This window comes from Littorina saxatilis, linkage group LG10 (genome assembly GCF_037325665.1).
Source record: "Littorina saxatilis isolate snail1 linkage group LG10, US_GU_Lsax_2.0, whole genome shotgun sequence".
In the NCBI taxonomy this organism is placed as follows: Eukaryota; Metazoa; Mollusca; class Gastropoda; order Littorinimorpha; family Littorinidae; genus Littorina; species Littorina saxatilis.
In genome coordinates, this window is record NC_090254.1 from 37,203,060 (window position 1) to 37,220,559 (window position 17,500).

General features: G+C 43.7%; 1 long non-coding RNA gene across 1 annotated transcript in view; it reads left to right on the plus strand.

Annotated features, from left to right (window-relative positions):
- The first annotated feature begins 8,241 nt into the window (after positions 1-8,241).
- LOC138978731 (uncharacterized) overlaps positions 8,242-17,500 on the plus strand; it is a 19,249-nt gene continuing 9,990 nt past the window's right edge. Inside the window, exons 1-2 of the long non-coding RNA XR_011459780.1 lie at positions 8,242-8,556; positions 16,612-16,739. This is a non-coding gene — a long non-coding RNA (uncharacterized lncRNA). The remainder of the gene's footprint in view (positions 8,557-16,611; positions 16,740-17,500) is intronic.

Here is a 17,500-nt window from a genome sequence, read left to right on the forward strand (position 1 = left end):
TGGCACGGTACACTTAGCTTTTAGTTACGGAGTGGGCGACCCGTAAATAGTCCTTCCCCACTACTGCTTCGTTGATTGGAGTGCCGGCTGGCGTGGAACGAAGCAGGGAATCGTGGGGACATCAGGCGCCTCACTCAGCTGCAAAGACAACGGGTGGTCGTGTAGGTGACGTCACTGCCTGCCGGAAGACCCCTGCAGACGGTGACGGCCTCACCGGTTATCCCAGCAGCAGCAACAGCATACAGCAACACCGCAACACCAGATTACAGCATAAAGCTCCGCGAAGATAAGTCGGTGGATAAAGTACCGCTGAATCCCACGAAGATACGTCGATATACGATGAGTATATCCGATGAGTACCGCTGAATAGGCTGCAACAAAAAGCATCGGTGCACTAAACATTCCACGCAACCCTTCACCCTCCACCTTCAAACATGTCACCTTTACATATTTCATCGAGCACGTGGCCTGCACAAACGAACTTTTAAAACAACAAATCAGCTATTTTCCTTCCTTCTCTTTATACCTGCAAAAACCATATACAGATTATACTTTTAGCGTCACAAAGAGCAAATTATGCGCTAACCTGGAAAGAACAACAGAGAGTATTTCATTCCACAAACATTGACTCGTCAAACAGCGTTTATAACAACGATTTATTACCTCAACAGCCTAATGAATGTAGCTCTCCTTAAGCGAATCCGCTTCCTTTATATGGCTTTCGCCCGTCGACGAATTTACCGCCACACCCCTTGTGCTGAGCTTTTCTTCTGCGTTGAAATTCTCCAACGCTCAGCCCAGAAACACCTGACAACCTCGTCGTCAGAAACATGTAATGCAGCGAAAGGTGGTCACTCCTTCCTAAGAGCCTTCCTGGACACGCAGAGCAGGCACGTTGACATAAAAAATTATATCACCACGTGTTGAAAAAACCATCAACTCTCAAGACGAGGAAACAACTGACTCCTATCGTGCTTAAGGCCAAACAAAAATTGTCTGTTTCTGGTCACCCGACCGACCCTAAATTTCGGCGCCGACCCTAAACTTTTTTTTTCCAAACTCAAAAATTTTATTATTTATTTTTTTTGGTGGTAAAGGACAGGGTGAGAAAAAGAACAACAAAAACGTGTGAAAACGAAAGTCCGCTGACGATTTGTAAATGTATTGAGTGTCTTGTCTCTATGTATAGTGAATCCAGTCTCTTTGCGCGATTATTAAAGTTAGTTTTATTGGTCTACATTTGGGGTAAAAAAAAAAATTAAAAATAAAAATTCTACCTACCTACCCTATTTTTTTTTTAGCCATGTTACCAGAAACAGACAAATTTTTTTTGGCCTAATGCCAAAGTGGGCAGTTTCAAGGTCTTTCCCAAAACACCTCGAACACATCACGTGACTCCAGCGACCAATCGCTATCGTCACATTTGGTTTATGGTCACACGTATAGCTCAGCCCCAGTTGATTTTGTCTAGACAGCAAAATCACGCACGTGGAACTCCTGTACACAAAATCATCCCTCGCATGCCAGCCAGGCGTGGAGAAAAGCCGTATTTCACGTGACGAACTCGTCAGCAAAATTCATCCCGTTGCAAAGCACAGGCGCTTTGCATCGCAATTTGGGAAAGGCACACACACACACACACACACACACACACACACACACACACACACACACACACACACACACACACACACACACACTTACATCCGTGACAATTGCAAGTTAAACTGTAAGTTGTTAATATGCCCACCTATGCGTTCGAGGGGAGCAAACTTGACTCGTGTTCCCCGGTTGTCGGAAGGTACACCTCCCACTGCAGCTGAAGAAGAAAAATAGATAATGTGTGACACCTAGGGAGGAAAACAGGCAGAAAGGCAAACGGACGGACGGACAGGAAGACAAAAAGCAAAGATTTACCGAAACATTTCAAGTTGTCAAAAGTCTCTCCTACATTTTTTTCACGCCAACATCAGCTGGCTAGCTTCTGCTTGTAATTCTTCTTCCTCTTCTTCTTCTTCTTCCTCTTCTTCTTCTTCTTCTTTTTCGTTCATGGGCTGAAACTCCCAGGTTCACTCATGCTTTATGCACGAGTAGATTTTTACGTGTATGACCGTTTTTACCCCGCCATTCAGGCAGCAATACGCCGCTTTTGGGTGAAGCATGCCGGGTATTTTTGTGTTTCTGTAATCCACCGAACTCTGACATGGATTACAGGATCTTTTCCGTGCGCACTTGGTCTTGTGCTTACGGTTACGCACAAGGGGGGATAAAGCACTAGCAGGTCTGCACAAAAGTTAACCTCGGAGATCGGAAAAATCTCCACCCTTAACCCACCAGGAGGCCGCGGCCGGGATTTGAACTCACGACCTTCCGATTAGGAGTCCGATGTCTTATCCACTAGGCCACAGCGCCCGTCTGCTTGTATTTCAAATACTGATGTCGAACCCGTTTAAAACTTAAAGCACATCCTGCAGTCCTGCCCTTCCTTCGACGCCCCGAGACGCAAGACATGGCCCCCAGTCCAGTGGAGGCCCACGAGAAGCTCTGGGGGCAGGAAAAATCGCTCAGGCGGACTGCAGACTTCGCCCTACAGACCGAATTGAAGATTATAGCATGGTCAGGAACGCAAAAGAAGAAGAACAAGAAGAACATGAACAAGAACAAGAACAAGGAACTTAGTCGATAAATATCGACAGGGGGCCGACAAATGGTTTAAATGTGAAATGTGTGTATATGGGTGTGGGTTTGAAACAAACAAACAAACCAACCCATGTGAACCCCGGGCCGCAGGCCTTCGATGTAGTGATTGAAAAAAAAGGATGTTCTCAAATGGTTCAATTCTCATTTGGTCTGATTCTCAAATGGTACCGGTATCCCCCCCCCCCCCCTGGCCGCAGGCCTAGGATTAAAATTTGTATAGACATTGACCTTCTTCCCAGGGGTCATTGACCCAGTTTTAGCTATGAGAGGTGGTTCCCCTTTCATATCTGAGAGAGGAAATACTTCCTGCACTCGGGTCAGTGACCGAGTTTAACCTATGGGGAGTTTAACCTATGGGGCGGTCTCTTTGATGTCTTGAGAGGAAACTTGGCCAGGGTAGTACATGCACCAGAATGGTGGACACCATGGACAAACATGAAATCGAAGCAGTTTGCTTGAGGGAACGGTCGTCAGCAACTCAAACTTCTTTGTTTTCTTTTTTTAAGAAAATTTGACTTTCTTTGTGGCCCCCTGACTCCGCCCCCCTCCCTCTGTAAGGACCCCCCTCCATAAGGACCGATTTTTGTCAACATTTTCAAGGTCGCTAGAGAGGGGTTCCACTGTATGACCTAACCGCTACTGGCAGACGGCCTCAATCTTCTATTTCAGCATATGTGAATTACATGTCATCATACCAAACTGTCATACATTTTTATTCCTACATTTCTGATTGATCACAACCAAACCTACTATCATTGGACACATCCAAATGCAAGCGCCTGTTCTTGACAATTTCCCTCTGATCTAAATATAAAATCAGTGCAATTTCCTGGGTCGGGCTTTGCCACAGACACTCAGGTTTGGCCTGTAGGTAAAATGTACAATGTATTTTCTGATTTGTGCACAAAAGCTTTTTTTCTTTTATCTTTTTTTTAACATAACAATGTTTAATGTCACTGTATGTTTAAAAGACCATGGTCACATTTGTAAAACAAATGTTAAATTAGAAAATAAATAACATTTTGGTTCATGATTTTTCCTACACCTGTGCTGAAAATAAGACATAAAAATGTTGGTATATAAGTCACTCAAATGCAGACTAGCATGAATGGTTTGAGTTTGTTGCGGTTAACCCTGCACAGTTCGGCCTTTGATGTTTTTGTTGAACAATTTTGACGTCACCCCTCCCATAGGGTGACGTATTTCACAACTTTCTGTGTTACACAAACTCAGTGATGACCAATTTTGCCTTCACCCCTCCCATAGGGTGACGGATTTCACAACTTTCTACTGATGAACAATGTTGTCTTCACGCCTCCCATAGGGTGACGGATGTCACAACTTCCTGTGTACACAAACTGATGACGTATTTCACAACAAAATGGCGCTGCCCATGGTTAACCTCGAAACTATCCGTATGAATGGGGGCCTCCTGGCCCCCATAACAAGAACAAGAACAACAAGAACAAGAACAAGAACAACAAGAACAAGAACAAGAACAAGTTTGTAGGGGGTAAATCATGCTACTCACTATCATCACCTGCCGTCATCACCATACAGTTTCTGAACCCGGTCAATCCTGCATCGACACGTTGGACAAGGGTGACGTAACAGTTTGGTCAAGCATGACTGGCAAAAGATGAGTCAGTCAGTCAGTCAGTCAGTCAGTCAGTCCGTTTGTTCGTTCGTTCGTTCGTTAGTTAGTTAGTTAGTTAGTTAGTTAACTAGTTAGCTAGTTAGTTTGTTGGTTTGTTTGAGGGGGGAAGGGGAGGAGGACTATAAGCGTTCACGAGGCTTGCCTTCAGATGTGGCTTTTTGAGTTCCAAGTACGTCCGAACTAACTTCATGTGTGTGTGTGTGTGTGTGTGTGTGTGTGTTGTGTGTGTGTGTGTATGTGTGTGTGTGTGTGTGTGTCTGTGTGTGTCTGTGTGTGTGTGTGTGTGTCTGTCTGTGTGTGTGTGTGTGTGTCTGTGTGCGTGTGTGTGTGTGTGTGTCTGTCTGTCTGTCTGTCTGTTTGTCTATGATTTTAGGTGCCAAAAACTGTGTGATCAACGCCAAAGACTGGATCCAAGCAAAAGTTCAACGTGCCCGCAAGACTTACAACACAATCAGGGAAACGTATGGTGAGTCATCAACACTTCAGATTCCGTGGTCAACAATATCCTCGGAAGTGAATGATATGCTTTGTCCATGAGAATCCAAGGTTGAAATGCACAAAAAAGTTACTGGCCGAGTGGGAGTCAGCCGCGGGGTTGACATTGAGGTTTGTTTGTTGCTCCAACTCAGTTGGTAACTTTCTCGTGCACACTAGCTGATTTCAGTTGATAAGACCAATCATATCGGTTCGTATCTGGCGACAGATGAAACTGTTAAAGCTGTTCACTTGCATTGGAACATACACTTGTTATACATGTATCTTTAGAACGCACAACATTACACACTTTACACACAAATTCGCCGGTTTCACGATAGTGGCTATGCGTTTTGCTGATTTTGAAAAATTGTTTGTTCCGTTCTTCCACTCCGGTTGTTTTGGTCTTTTTCATGTTGTTGTTGTTGTTGTTGTTGTTGTTGTTGTTGTTGTTGTTGTTGTTGTTGTTGTTGTTGTTGTTGGTCCAGCTCCTGCTTTTGTTGTCGTGTTGCACCTGCCACTGTTGTTGTTATCATTGTAGTTATTGATGTTGGTTCTTCCTTCCCTCCTTCCATCCTTCCTGCTTTCTCATATATTATTTTCTTCGCTACTTTCTCACGTGTAATCTCCTTGTTGCTGTCCTAGACAACATGCATGCATCGCACGACTGTTCCCAATGCTTCCTTTCTGCTGCCTTAGCTGCAGGCACCCATCCTTTCCCCACAGCAGAGATAACACAGCAGCTAGTAACTCTCTCAGTGCTATGAACTGATAAGGCTAATATTCCAGTATACAGTCTTGAGTCGAGCGTTTGAAAATGCCTGAGCCTGAAGGCGGGTGTAACTTACACCTCTTGGTATCAGTCTGCCTTAGAGATGAGGACGACAGTTGGCCAGATGGCCAGAATAGCGCGCTGCATTTTCCTGCATAGAACTAAGGGGCGTCTGCCGCGACGGTGCCTGAGCTAAACATTGTTGGGCACTGCTCACAGCTCGGCACACGGCACTGTAAACATTCCCCGTCCCTTCACCTCTCTCGCCACCATCCGCCCTACCCTTGGTCTCATGCCTGTATAGAGCAGAAACAGTTGGGTATAACAGGCAAGCGAGCTTAACAGTGTGCTGGTTGCAGCTGTTGGTAGCCAAACTATTCCCTCTGCTTAGCTATTTTTAACTCACACTAAAACACAAGCTGGGAACAGCCGTAATATATCGAACAGCAACAACGTAAAGTATGCACATGACTGTATTCTCTCTGTTTCAGAGAGTGCCAAACAGAAGGTGGCATCACTCAGCCCAAAGCAGAAGATCGCGATTGTCGTTCTTGTCGTCCTCTTCGTGCTACTCGTACTGCTGGACCTGAGAAACGAACACGGTGTCTGTCGTCGCTTTCTGTTCCCGTTGCTGCGCTTCGTCTTCGTGGTCGAATCTTTGAGTCGCTGGGGCAAAGCCGCTTGGGAATCCGCGCTGAAGACTCTGGGTCCGACTGTCGCCGGCGGGGCTGCTTTGGCCGGCCTTGGCTCGATGTTGGCTGCAAGCCCCTTGGGTCTCTGGCCGTTTCTTTTGCTGGCAGGACTTCTAGCTGCTGTTGTTGCTGCAGCAGTGGCTGCCGGCTTTGCGAAACCAGAATCGTGGAAGCAGATCCTGCCTACGTTTCAGTCTGTAATTGGTTCGATTTTAGATTCAATCAGAGGACTACAGAGTACTACTATGGTTTCAGGGGGTTGTGTTGCTCTGATCTGCATCCTCTTAATTTGTGTTGTCTTCGCCGGGAAACTCGTGGAGGCTATTTTGCTTGGAGGATTGATCGCTTGTGTTGTAGCCTTGGGAAACCAAGCGTTTCGAAAACGGCTCTTGGAATTTATGGGTCCTCGGCTTCATCGGTTCACAGATTTCAATGGGAATGAGCACCGCGATCAAAACATCTGTGTTGGACTGGTGATATTAGTTTGCATGTTCACTATGTTACTTGTGATCTTCTGAGTCTCCAGACCCGAGCGCATGTGATGTAAGCTCATTCAGATGCTTATTGGTCTGATTGCGCAGCAATGTCAGCTTATTGATCTGATTGGTCAGCAACGTCAGCTTATTGATCTGATTGGTCAGCAATGTCAGCTTATTGGTCTAATTGGTCAGCAATGTCAGCTTATTGATCTGATTGGTCAGCAATGTCATGTCATCTTATTGATCTGATTGCTCAGCAATGTTAGCTTATTGATCTGATTGGTCAGCAACGTCAGCTTATTGATCTGATTGGTCAGCAATGTCAGCTTATTGGTCTAATTGGTCAGCAATGTCAGCTTATTGATCTGATTGGTCAGCAATGTCATGTCATCTTATTGATCTGATTGCTCAGCAATGTTAGCTTATTGATCTGATTGGTCAGCAATGTCAGCTTATTGATCTGATTGCTCAGCAACGTCAGCTTATTGATCTGATTACTCAGCAATGTCAGCTTATTGATCTGATTTTTCAGCAGTGTCAGCTTATTGATCTGATTGCTCAGCAAAGTCAGCTTATTGATCTGATTGCTCAGCAATGTCAGCTTATTGATCTGATTGCTCAGCAATGTCAGCTTATTGATCTGATTGCTCAGCAATGTCAGCTTATTGATCTGATTGCTCAGCAATGTCAGCTTATTGATTCTCTATTATTATTCTTTTCCTTTTTTTTGGTATGATCTGGCAAGTGAAAAGGATGACCTTAACTGGATTTGTTTTTGTATGTGTTACATTTGTATACATGTTTATTCATAGACCTATGTTCATTCGTTGTTTTCTTTTATTTTCTCTCTCTTTGATCTGATCTGATCAGCAAACCGAAAAAAGGCTGAGAATATAAGCACTGATGTTGATTTGGGACTCACGTTCCATTGTTGGTTCTGGTTGACTTTAAAAAGACATAATTTTGAAGATAGCCATTTTGTTGAAGTTTTCTGGAAGTTCAACCTTAGAAAGTCCAATTGACATTCGTTGTGATTCAATTAAGACACACCTGCAATGATACACTCTAAAATGCTAAGCAGCTATGCCAATTAACTAAATCATTGTGATTAAGGGTATACTCTACGTCTTCCTAGAGAGCACAAACACGCCGGGTTGTTAAAAAATGTTAACGCTTTAACGCTCAAAAACTAATACATTTTAAACGTTCTACTTAAACGAATAACACGCGGTAGGAGCTTCTTCATGTTTGATCAATGCAAGGAAACTGTTAACAAGGCCAACCGTCATGAAATGACCTCAAAGAAAATAAAACTCGAAGAAAACTGACTGCAAGCCCTTTAATTTTCCCCATGACTCAGCGGACAAGCGTGTGTGTGTGTGTGTGTGTGTGTGTGTGTGTGTGTGTGTGAGCGTGTGTGTGTGTGTGTCAACTTCTCCTCCCCCCCCCTCTCTCTCTCTCTCTCTCTCTCTCTCTCTCTCTCTCTCTCTCTCTCTCTCTCTCTTTCTCTTTATTTTCTATTCAGTGATCTATCTAAGTACAAAAAGAGAGTATGAATACGAGATTCGAAATTCAGCCTCTAGTTTCTCGAAAAAGAAAAGATTTGCAAATTGAGAGGTCGATCTACTAATTCTGCCAGCATAGTTAAAGATAAAGACTGCGGGAAAACCCGATATCATATTTGAACCGCCAACAAGAGCACAACAGAACAACATTATGACACAGATGCAGTCACATGATTATTGGTCGGTCGAATTACTGGGCCTGCATGAATACTTCAAGGTAGGTGTAAATATATAGTCGATGTCGTATTAATTTCTGCTATAAGTATAACTTTTTTCTCTCCCTTTCTCCGTTTAGAAACTGTACATATTTAATACAAGGAAAACACATGGAAAAACGATTTCGAAAAATGATCTCCTCTAAATCGTGTCTTATTTAAAATGTCACTGAATGACCGGCCCCCGTAGCGCAGTGGTTAGCGCATCGGGCTGCGGGCCGGGAGGTCGTGGGTTCGAATCCCATCAGGGTCATGTGGGTTTTTCGGGCTACAGTCGGCTCCTACCCAGAGTGGAAGTGCTATGGTTCCTATGGGAAGGCTGGGATCACACAGCTGAGTGTCATTCACTTAACGAATGCGACTTTGAGGGTGCTCAGGTTTTGTACACCTGACTAACACCGCAGGTGCGGTAGTTCTCGGGCCTGGTTGATGCCAGGATATATCATGACAGTAAGCGTAGAGTGCTGCCCTGTCACGTAGTCTCAAAAACCAAAGCATCATCATTATCATCCTTGCTCTTGTGGCCCTTCATGCCCGGAGCTCTCATGGTGACCTTTGTCTCAGTGTTCCTGTTCGATCCATCCCTGAATAGTAGTTCTGCTGTCAGTCTTCAACGTGTGTCGTTCTGGGGGGTCGACGGAGGTGACGCTCACTCAGTCTGGCTCTGCGACTTAAAAGTCAATGTCGTTAGTGGGGGGCATAGTAGGTAGTGGGCTGCGTTAGCTCGGGACAGACCCACTACTGAACACCGTCGAAGTTGATGACACAACCATTTGTCGAGGATAGCGTAGGCACCCGGTCTGCTCCCCGCCTAAAAAAGGCCAGTGCCGTTCCGTCTTCGAGGGACTGCGTGGGTTTCATTTCGGAGTTTTCCTTCTCCTAGACGAGTTTCCTTCCATGGATGATGAGCCTCCTCTACCCTCGTTTTGAATTCAGAGTGGTCTTCTCTTAGGATAGCTGCCTGCCAGGGTTGACGAGCCTATCCTGCCCGGCTATTTGACCCATAGCTGGAGATTCGTGGGCACCTGGGCGTTTTCACACACCGGTGGGCCCGCATGCCGCACGTCTAGGGGCCAACCTCCTCCGAGTCCTTGTAGTCTAGCCTGGGGCCTTGCGGTACCCAGTTTACGCCTGTCGCCGCGATGGAGGCACTACATAGGGCTTGTTGTGGAGAGGTTATTGTACTGGCAGGAGAGACTGACGCATTCTGCTCTCTTTTCGCATTGTCCTAAAAAGGACAGACGGTGCTAGCCAGCGGTGAGGGCTGAAAGCGAGAAGTGACAAGCACAAGACACTTCGCCAACACACTAGACACGTCACACAACCGTTTGGCAGGCACCGTCGAAGTGACTCAGCAGAAGTGCAGTGTCATCTTCTGAGGGTAGCCCGCCGCAGCGACCCTGGAGCGTCCGTCTGTAAAATCTGTATTTTGTATAATTACACCCCCGGTATAGGGGTGTGTATAGGTTTCGGTCGATGTGTTTGTTTGTTTGTTTGTTTGTTTGTTTGTGTGTTTGTTTGTGTGTTTGTTTGTGTTCGCAAGTAGATCTCAAGAATGAACGGACCGATCGTCACCAAACTTGGTGAACAGGTTCTATACATTCCTGAGACGGTCCTTACAAAAATTGGGACCAGTCAAACACACGGTTAGGGAGTTATTGGTGAACTATATTATGAGGGGGCATCTTCGGATATTCCCGGCGTTCTGTTACTATTTTTAGAAGGTCACCGCAGTGTCCAGAACGTAAATCGGACCCGTAAATTATCCTCACTGTAAAAGTGCAAAGGTCGAATCAATTTATAGCCACGCGAAAAATACACTCTCATCTATCTCTATATATCTATACAATAGATATAGATATATATATACGGCTTCTCTGTGTGTGTGTGTGTGTTTGAGTGTGTCTGTAGAAAACACCTGTGTATTGCACAGTTCTGTTTGTGATGTGGTACCTAGGGCGTCGTCGACAAGTTTGGGACTCGACATGATATGATCAGGAATGGCATTATGGCCCCTGAATCATGTTCGTGCTAAGGACGGGGGTGTTTTTCCTACCTCGGAGGAATTTCTTGTTATGTATGGAGCAGTGAGGCAGGGGCGGTGTGCGAGCACAACGGAAACAGGTGTAAAGACGAAAGAAAAAAAAAATCCTATCATCCATCTGTTAGTTGCCTCCCTTGCTTTTCATTTTTGAACATTGCTGAGAAAAACGATTTTCCCCTCAAATCATGCTATTTAAAATAAAAAAAACTTGGACGGCAAAGTGTGTACACATTTTAAAACCTTATTTCGATTAATTTTTGAAGGATATCATCATGCAAATTTATTGTTTCAAAATATGTACTCCAAAATTTGGTTTTGATTATTCATTTGTTTTGTTTGTTTGTTTGCTTAACACCCAGCCGACCACGAAGGGCCATATCAGGGCGGTGCTGCTTTGACATATAACGTGCGCCACACACAAGACAGAAGTCGCAGCACAGGCTTCATGTCTCACCCAGTCACATTATTCTGACACCGGACCAACCAGTCCTAGCACTAACCCCATAATGCCAGACGCCAGGCGGAGCAGCCACTAGATTGCCAATTTTAAAGTCTTAGGTATGACCCGGCCGGGGTTTGAACCCACGACCTCCCGATCACGGGACGGACGCCTTACCACGAGGCCAGCCGTGCCGGTTTGATTATCCATTTGTACTCCCATGATCCCCTTTGCACAAAACACTTGCATGGTGATATCCTTCAAAAATAATCAAAAGAAGGAATTAAGATTTCTACACACTGTGTTTTCCTAGTTCTCCCTATAGCATTGATTTGAGGGGGAAATGTTTTTTCTCAGACATTTTCCAAAATGAAAATCAAGGGAGGCAACTAAGAGATAAATGACAGGAAAACATTACACATTCAGTGACGCATATCTTTTAAATAAGACACGATTCAGAGGAGATTATTTTTCTAAATCGTTCTTCTATGTTTTATTTGTAGAAATGAACAAGATCTTGTAGTTGGAACAGCGTTTAAGTTTAACGAAACGATAATACCGTCAGGTGTCATTCAGTTCGACTTGCAAGCTCTTCTTTTAGGCTCCAAGCCAGCTAGGCCTACCGTGCACCCCCCTCAGGATCCAGCTTCAGTAGGCTAGATATATTCATTGGGGTCCACTAAACACGTTTTGACAAGTTCGCCACGAAAAAACTCATTCCCACTACTACTTATGCTCCTTTGTTTAAGGGTACCCCCTCGAACGCTAAATTTATCTGTGAAATCACAACAATGCACAGCTGCAATGAATGAACAGAGAACCCTTTTTTTGAAATCAAAACAGTTAAGTTGATCATTAATCTTGTAAAAAATACCTATTACAGTGTTCAGTGTTTGATAGGTTGGCTGTAGTGATGCTTGATAGGCGCGAACCGTCATTTTCACAGTACGCAAAGCTTGTCAACTTTGATGAGTAAAAGGTTTCAACAAATTTGGGTTCTCTGTTTCCTTTTTTAGAAACTACAATGCCTTTTGATAATTTCAAGCCACATTTGGAATTCCTGAGAGGATTTGTTGCGACACCAGATGAGATATTTCTCCCCTACCCCCTAAACGTGAAATTTTAGGAAAATGTCAAAAAACATTTTTCTTCAAATATTCATGATAACTTCTCACTGTTTTTCAATCAAATAACAAAAGTAATCACATTGACGACCAAAACAGTTCATTTATCCATCTTTTAACAGAACTACAACATTATTATTGTTTTTTCAAGACTGAAATGTAAAAAATAAAATAACATGTTCAGATATAGACATCTATTCTAACTGTCTCTTACATATAGTGCTCTTGCTTCATAGTTTCCATATACAAGGTAGATTAACATAAGAAAGACAATCTAAGAACTAATGTTTCTTCAGGTAAGTGCAGAATGTTTGCTCATAATGCAAATGTCTCATGAATCAATTTTAGCTTTATAGAAATAACATGAAAAAGTCTTTGCAAAGAACTCTGTATACATTTTCTTTCAAACACACACACACACACACACACACACACACACACACACACACACACACACACACACACACACACACACACATATACACACACACACACACACGATCAATCTTAGACTGTTTTAAGAGCAAGAAAGTCAAGTTCACAGGACAAGTTAGTCCGATTCACAGCCAGATTCAGATTCAAGTGAATCGTCCAGTCCATTATGGAACAGTGGTGCCTCCGCCTCTGCTTCATCGTGGACCTCACTGAGCAGGCTATGAATAACTGTCTGTGGGAGAACCAACTCTTCATTTTTGTCAGTCCACAGAGGCTCAAGGATTCCATTCTAACTGTCCCTTACATATAATGCTCTTGCTTCATAGTTTCCATATTAAAGATAAATTAACATAAGATTTAGAAACACAATCTAAGAAATGTAAAAGACAATCTCTTCATGTAAGTGCAGAATGTTTGCTCATGAATGCAAATGTCTTATGAATCAATTTCAGCTTTATAGAAATAACATGAAAAAGTCATTGCACAGAATTTCAAAGAAAAGTTGTGCCTCTTCCTCCTTTTCTCCTTCCTTGTGAACCTCTTTGAGCAGGCTATCAATAATTGTCTGTGAGAGAACCAACTCTTCATTTTCTTCAGTCCAAAGAGGCTTAAGGATTCCATTGTTCAGCATCCTTCTATGACCATCAGCGGGGTTGGGAATCTCTGGGAGTGGCAGGTGAGCGCGCTTCCATGTGGCTGTCTGGTAGTTGGCCCTTCTTGCATGTTGTTTGAGGCTTTTGTGGCAGGGCAGAAATGTGAGCAATGTGATTTCTCCTAGCCGGCCAGCATAATGCAAGAGAATGAAGAACACGCCGCTCTCTGGGCTCTTTATTTGATGGTCTTTTGATCAACATATGAGGGTATGACAGTGCCGCCTCAACTTTAACAAAAAGCCGGATATTGTTTTGAGTGGAAACCAGTGCTGGACCCCCTGCTGAGTCAAGCTGCTTCTGCACAAATGTGGCGAGGTCAATGTTCAGACCCGCTCGAATGACTCCACCTGAGTCATGTTTCTCCACCAGCATCTGGCGTACTGCATCGACACTGTGACACCGTAGATTGAGCATTTGAACTTCTACAGCACATCCAGCAGCTCTTTGTTCATCTCCCATGATTCTCCCATTCTTCTGAACGTTTTCACAAACTTGGGTTTCTGCTGCAGGATTTTGACCGGATACCTTTCTCTTTCCTTTCCATAGAAGGCGCTGACTGTGAGTCACAGCCAGTAAAGGCGAGGAGAGAAAGCAAGACAGAACAGTGAGGTCGTGGGAGTTCTTCTGCAAGGGTAGCGTTGTTGAGCAAACGTTTCCTATTTGCTTTTCCCGTGTCAAAGAGCAATGTGATTTCTCCTAGTTGGCCATCATAATGCAAGAGAATGAAGAACACGTCGCTGTCTGGGCTCTTTGTTTGATGGTCTTCTAGCCTTTGTGAATGGCTCAGGTACCAACAAGGCAGTTTCGACAGATCTGCTTGCAAGTCTGTGAGTTCTTGCAAAGACAACAGATTTCGTCTGGAGCACAGATGAGGGGTTCTGGAGACAGCATGAAGAGACCGGGTGACTGGGCAGCCTTCTTGTCAAATGACGGGGAAAAGTCGCAATTCATAAGATTTCTGTTGGAGGTTTGGAGCAGGGATGCCATGGCAGACAAACTCAAAGGCAGGAATGTTGTTCTGGTCAGCGAGGGCAAGGCATACACGCTCACGTCATCTGGTGGCATCAAGACAGAAAGGTAACTACTGAATGATCTCACATCCAGCCAAGAAGAAACGGACTCAAGAATCATCGTGTACTGCCAGTGTGGCCTTCAAAAAGGCTACAAGACCATCAAAGTAAAGAGTCCATACAGCGACGTGTTCTTCATTCTCTTGCATTATGCTGGCCAGCTAGGAAAAATCACATTGCTCTTTGACACGGGCAAAACAAATAGGTCACGTTTGCTCATTATTGCTGCCCTTGCAGAAGAACTCCCGCGACCTCACTGTTCCGTCTTGCTTTCTCTCCTCGCCTTTACTGGCTGTGACTCAGTCAGCGCCTTCTATGCCACAAAAGCCTCAAACAACATGCAAGAAGGGCCAACTACCAGACAGCCACATGGAAGCGCGCTCACCTGCCACTCCCAGAGATTCCCAAACCCACTGATAGTCATGGAAGGATGCTGAACAATGGAATCCTTAAGCCTCTTTGGACTGAAGAAAATGAAGAGTTGGTTCTTTCACAGACTATTGTTGATAGCTTGCTCACCGAGGTTCACGAAGAAGGATAGAAGGAGAAGGAGGCAACACTGTTCCTTAATGGACTGGACGATTCACTTGAATATGAATCTGACTGTGAATCGGACGAACTTGTCCTTTCTTGCTCCAAAAACAGTCTTAAGATTGTGTGTGTGCGTGTGCGTGTGTGTGTGTGTGTCCGTGAAAGAAAAGTTGACAGAGTTTTTTGCAATGACTTTTTCATGTTAATTCTATAAAGCTAAAATTGATTCATGAGACATTTGCATTTATGACTAAAATTCTGCACTTTCATGAAGAAACATTAGTTCTTAGATTGTCTTTCTTATGTTAATCTACCTTGTATATGGAAACTATGAAGCAAGAGCACTATATGTAAGAGACAGTTAGAATTGATGTCTATATCTGAACATTTTGTTTTATTTTTTACATTTTAGTCTTAAAAAGACAATAATAATGTTGTAGTTCTGTTAAAAAGATGGATAAATGAACTGTTTTGGTCGTCAATGTGATTACTTTTGTTATTTGATTGGAAAAGAAGTGAGAAGTTATCATGAATATTTGAAGAATTTTTTTTGTTGACATTTTCCTAAAATTTCACGTTTAGGGGGTAGGGGAGAAATATCTCATCTAGTGTCGCAACAAATCCTCTCAGGAATTCCAAATGTGGCTTGAAATTATCAGAAGGAATTTTAGTTTCTAAAAAATGAAACAGAGAACCCAAATTTGTTGAAACCTTTTACTCATCAAAGTTGACAAGCTTTGCGTACTGTGAAAATGACGGTTCGCGCCTATCAAGCATCACTACAGCCAACCTATCAAACACTGAACACTGTAATAGGTATTTTTTACAAGATTAATGATCAACTTAACTGTTTTAATTTCAAAAAAGCGGTTCTCTGTTCATTTATTGCAGCTGTGCATTGTTGTGATTTCACAGATAAATTTAGCGTTCGAGGGGGTACCCTTAAACAAAGAGACATAAGTAGTAGTGGGAATGAGTTTTTTCGTGGCGAACTTGTCAAAACGTGTTCAGTAGACCCCAATGAATATATCTAGCCTACTGAAGCTGGATCCTGAGGGGGGTGCACGGCAGGCCTAGCTGGCTTGGAGCCTATTTTCCCTGCATGTGTGACGCGAACCAGAGATAAATACACTCGGTGGCTGAGGTACTTGGCAGGTACTTGGCAGACTATTCTTGGGGTACGGTTCATTCGTTTATTTAAAGCCTTTTTGATTGTTTGCCTGCAGTTATTTGGTTGCAGTTTTCTGTTTGGTTTAGCTTTTGGGAGGCAGTGTGTTCTGTCGTTGTCTAGGGAAACGCCAATGAGAAGAGGCGAAGAAACTCCGAGCATTTCAATTGGGTTTGGTTTTCATTATCCATTTGTACTCCTCTTCCTGCACCCATAGAAACCGGGGGTTTGTTACTTACGAACATTATAAGATGTTTGGTGGCTTGTTGCCAGGCCAGCATTGTTTTTGTCGGTCCGAGGGGGAGCATATCGTCTTCTGTTTCAAATTCATCGACCAAGGCCGAAGGCCGAGGCTAATGAATATGTAACGGTACTCTCTCTCTCTCTCTCTCTCTCTCTCTCTCTCTGTCTCTCTCTCTGTCTCTCTCTGTCTCTGTCTCTGTCTCTGTCTCTGTCTTTCTGTCTGCCTCTCTCTCTCTCTCTTTCTCTCTCTCTCTCTCTCTCTCTCTCTCTCTCTGAAAATATCCGTCTGCTTGGGTACAAGACGGCTGGGTTTATGCTTCAATAACATTTATTTTCTTCTCCAATTGCAGCGATTAGCCTTCTTTCTTGGCGTTCTTCTTCTTCTTCTTCAGCGTTCGACGGTGCATTTCTTGACGTTCAACTGCAATGAGAGTTATACAGATAATAACAGACCTGTTTGATCCAAAGAAATGTCTAGGTGAGCTTAACCCCTTCACTGCCACGGTATTTAACAGCATTTTCAACACGTGGTAGCAACTTTAGCAACTTATCCGAACGGTCTATGGGAAAGAACTGTGTTTAGAACCCCTACAAGTTGTTGGACAGTGGTTACCTCCCATTTAGTTTTCAGAAATGTCCTGAAATGTTGTTGACACAAATCCTACGTATGATTATGGGCGTACGACAAACTGAAAATGACCACGTATTACATACGGGGTGAGCAGTGAAGGGGTTAAGCGTAAAATATACAATTGTTATGAAATCAACCTGTGTGTGTGTAGGGGGGGTCTCTGCGTATGTGTGCGTATTTGTGTGTGGATGTGTGGATATGTGTGCGTGTGTGTGTGTGTGTGTGTGTGTGTGTGTGTGTGTGTGTGTGCGTGCGTGTGTGTGTGTGCTTGGGTGTGTGTGTGTGTGTGTAAGTGTGTGTGTAGCAATTACAGGAAAACTACCGGACAGACCTTTCATTGTGAAACTTTAAATGGAAGTTCGTTGAGATGTTACCATGACATGATTGTGTTTATGTTTCATTTTTTCGATAAATGTCTGTGATTCCGAGAAAATTACTGGACCGAATCTTCATGAAACTTCACATGAGAGTTCCTGGGTATGATATCCCCAGAGATGTTTTCCATTTTTGTGTGTTATAAATGTCTTTAATGACGTCATATCCGGATTTTTACAAAAGTTGAGGCAGCACTGTCACGCCCTCATTTTACTTTCAGGCCGACTTATTGA